The sequence below is a fragment of the Triticum aestivum genome, unplaced genomic scaffold, assembly GCF_018294505.1.
Source record: "Triticum aestivum cultivar Chinese Spring unplaced genomic scaffold, IWGSC CS RefSeq v2.1 scaffold187157, whole genome shotgun sequence".
Taxonomy (NCBI): Eukaryota; Viridiplantae; Streptophyta; class Magnoliopsida; order Poales; family Poaceae; genus Triticum; species Triticum aestivum.
In genome coordinates this window covers 1140-5239 of record NW_025232267.1, presented here as the reverse complement: position 1 = coordinate 5239, position 4100 = coordinate 1140, and the positions used below count along the sequence as shown (strand labels likewise).

The 4100-nt window shown below is 46.6% G+C and overlaps 1 long non-coding RNA gene across 1 annotated transcript; it reads right to left on the bottom strand.

The window, feature by feature from the left end:
* Positions 1-1827: 1827 nt before the first annotated feature.
* LOC123175921 (uncharacterized) lies at positions 1828-3440 on the bottom strand. Its single transcript, XR_006488240.1, has 2 exons — positions 3280-3440; positions 1828-2139 (listed from the first exon to the last, which is right to left on the bottom strand). It is a non-coding gene; the product is annotated as an uncharacterized lncRNA (long non-coding RNA).
* Between the last annotated feature and the right edge of the window lie 660 nt (positions 3441-4100).

Below are 4100 nucleotides of genomic sequence, written 5' to 3'. Positions count from 1 at the left end.
TTATTTATTTTCTTATGACCGACAATAGTAGTTCTTGATGTTGTATTAGGATTCCAACAAGAATCTATAAAGGGCTCTAAGGGAGAAGAAGAAAAGAAATGACTCGCAAATCAAAGCGAACTTCAGATACTACTCATCAGTCAGAAGACCAAAATATACACATACAAACTCCCAAACATTGCATGCCAAAGAGCTTTCTTCTGTTTAGAACTTAATAAGGTACTTGATCATTTATTCTAAGTTCATTAGTATGAGCATTTTTTGTTTGAAACGATTGTTAAACTAGGTTTGTTTTAGGAAGTGCTATATATTTTTCTCCCGTGGCAACGCACGGGCATATTTCCTACTAATAATAAAGCATGGATTGACTTTGTCGGGTTCACCGTCACAAAACGCTTCTTCCGATAATTTTACGCTTTCAGTTTGAATTTAAAACATATTCGAGGTGGTACTAAATTTTGTCTCTACAATATTGTCGATGTTTGTGTCCAGGATCATATACCTTAAAAAGAACGATTCGTCCGCCGCTGGGTTTGTTATCCGTATGGGCCTCAGCATGAACGGCACAACCGAGCCGAGGGAAAAAAGTCTCAGCCGGGACTCTACTTCACCTCCTCATCCTCTGGGCTCGGAGGAATCCTCCTTCCGTCCTTCGCATATGATGGCAACCCCTCCGCCCCTCCTTCCTTAAGATCCTCCTCCTCACACGAACCACCTTATTTGCCTCTTACGGGATCGTTGTAACACCTATGGTAAGTGCGGCATGGAGTTCGCTCGGAATCGATGCGCTCCGTGGTGGTAGCGCTCGAAGCGGACGGCCCGAGCTGGGTCGATCCGACCGCCGCCGCCAACCATTATTCCTGAGATGGAGTAGACGAGGACGAAAACCGCTCGGTAGGTGGATAGAAGGAACTGACCTGCGGATGGGGAAGAGAAGGGAGATGGGAGGAGGAGGTGGAATCATCAAGTGCATACAGTAGCTGTTCGATCTCACACCAACGACACCATGGCCGCCGTTGACACCACCGTGAGGTTACACGTCTGCTAACTGACCACCATGTTGCTGCAGTCTCACGTTCTCCTCTGTCTCCTCAAATGCTTGCGGCGTGCGGTGTGTTCCAGCAGCTACCGATGCAGAACGAGCGGGCCAGCTACATCCCACCTGCGCCAAGCCTCCATACAAAACTGCGATCTGGCGACTACTACGATTCCCTCAAGAGGCACAAGGCGCCAGACGCTCCAGGACCGTTCCCCCGACCACATCTCTCAAGGAGCAGGCGGCCGTCGCACAAGAGATGCCGAAGAGTGCACATCGTTGGACGACTACAAGCACAGGAGAGGTGTGGCTACGTCGGAGAACACCTGATCAGGCATACCCTTCCTGGCTTCCTACATGCGCGCGTTAGTTTCCTCTCATGTTGTTCATGCATGAGTACAGGGATCTGTAGTTGAACCTAGGTTGTGAGTTGTGACTTTCAGGGCATGCACGTAACGGCGGATTTGTGGCTACTGGTGATTTCGCATGCATATGCAATGGATTTGTGGCTACTGTTTGCTGATGATTAGAATGCATCACGTGCACGGAAACAGCTTTGGCAACAGCGAAGCATATTTTGTGTCCAACAAATGTGCTTTGCACATACAATTTCACTAAGGCCTTGTTTGGTAGGAGTGGATTTGAGAGGTTTGGGGAGGAGGGGATTTCAGGGGATTTGGTGAATCCCCCTCTTCCACCCAATCCCCTCACATCCCCTTGAAACCTGAAATCCCTCTCCCGTCACAATCCCCTCCATATAAAACACTGTTTGGTAGGCAGGGATTGCCCTATTGAGTTAAAATGGTATAAAACAATTAAAAATCCAATCTTTACAGGTTAAATGGTAGACAAACTTGCTATAAAATTGTGAATGACACCTAATAAAAATGTGACAGCAGTTCTTCACATCTTGACTTGGAATCAGTATCTCATCACAGCAATATCAATCACATCACAGCAACATAATCTCTCATAGCTCACAATCAATTATGTTTTACAGACCAAGCAAGGGTGAGAATGATGTTGTCCTACAGATGAATTGACAGCGAGTTCCTCTTGACGACGGACGAGCCTTCCTCCGACAGACTTGGAACCTCAAGAATCTGCAACACAGCAAAGGTATTTACACCTTCTATAAACAAGGGGAGCGTAATGTTGTATTATTATTGAGTCAAGGAAATATAACTGCTAGCTACTACTTCAAGCAAATGATGTTTTTCAAAACACATTTATTAAAACTGCAGAATACAATTTTTGAGTTGTGTCACACCGATGGGTGGAGATATTAATAAGGCTTACATGTACTACCTCCGTCCGGGATTACTAGGCCGTCCGACCAGTTCTCTAGGACCAAGGCGCTCTCGTTTTCTCGGCAAAGCATGCAGCCTTTCTTTGCCTTGCCTCGTGTGCCACCAATGAATAGTCTGCATGCACCGGCGTGTTTCTCTTTCTTGCCTGCATGCCCAATCATCTCGCTGGAGACGTCACAAATCGAGAGAAAAATGCATCAACTTTAATGCACGGGACTAACAATTGCGGAAGGGGTAAGCTGGCTCGCCGGACTTCTAATCCCGGACGGAGGTAGTAGCTCCTATCTTGTTAAAAATTACCCCCTCCGTCCCACATATAAGACGCTTTTGCAAGCATATTTAGCTTACAAAAACGTCTTGTCTTGTGGGACGGAGGGAACATTAAAATTGTTTCCGACTGAAAACTGTATCTTCACATGGAGCTGGATGAATTTCCTAACACAAGAAAAATTGTGTATATGCACATATGCTGCTAAGACATACAGAAATCAGGTGAGACAGCCTCAAGACTAGCTTGTCCTTCCCTCCTCCCAAAAGGCAAGCACTATGACTAAATGCCGGTATGGAGCGAAGTGGCATGATGCATCTCTCTCTGACAGTGAACTGTTCTTCTGTCTTCCTTCTTTCAGTGCTGGTAAGCAAAAACAAAAGGATTGTTTGGCACCAATTCGGCAGTTCACATCAAGCATTACCACTACTTGCAGTTCACCTTAAGATTCAGAGTTGACAGTGAATCACTAAACCAACAGTAACCTACTACTAGATTCAGGGGACACAATCTAAGAGGAGGTGAACTTGGTGATGGCTTTGGTGCCCCCAGAGACGTCGCGCTTGGCGAGCTCGCCGGGGAAGATGAGGCGGCAACCATGGCCGGGCGGATTGAAGAACCCTAGACGACGAGGGGAAAGGAGGGGAGACGAGGCGTGGGCTTACCACCGAGGAGAAGGCCAGTATGGCGGAGGAGGTACGCCGGCGTAGAGATGTCGTTCGACGGCGTGTTGTGGAGGAATCGAGCGGCGGCGTGGTGAGCAGGCGGCGGCGGCGTGGTGTCGTTCCTCCCAAATCCGCGAGGCCCCCCTCGAGGGTTCTGTACCGCGTGGAAAGGAGGGTGTAGGAGGGGGTCGGAGGGGGTTGGGCCGTCGAATACCCGCGTACCAAATGGGCCCTCACGGTTCTGCGGGGTTTCTGGGCCACGCGAGGAAATTGCCTTCAAAACCCCCTCGATCCTCTCCTACCAAACGAGGCCTAAAAGTATAGCCTGATATATATACACTAAAAAATTGAATGATTCGTGTTGTCCCATGGTCACTTAGTGCATGGATGCCCTTGCTGTGCTGGTGGGTGTTCCCATTGTGATACAGACTCTTCATCATTAAGGTAACAATAACAAAGTAATACTGTAGTTTGATTCTTCACAATATACTTCTTTTTTTCTAAACTGAAATAACTAATGCACATCTCTAGACATAAGTTGTGGATCATGGAACCTGTGTTGATGGCCAGATATGTCACAAAACCGTTAGGTTAATTTGCTCTCTTTTTTTGCGGGAAAGTTAATTTGCTCTTATCCATGAATTGTAATTGAGATCTATAGAATGCAGATCAGATGCACCAAGAAAGTAAAGATTGTGTTGTCACAAACTATGATCTTATGTAGTGATATTATGTTGCTTTTTGGTGAATCTGAATTATATTACGTTGTCATGGAAGCCTTTTCTTTCCCCTCTCTCATCATACTGCTCTTATCTTTGCCT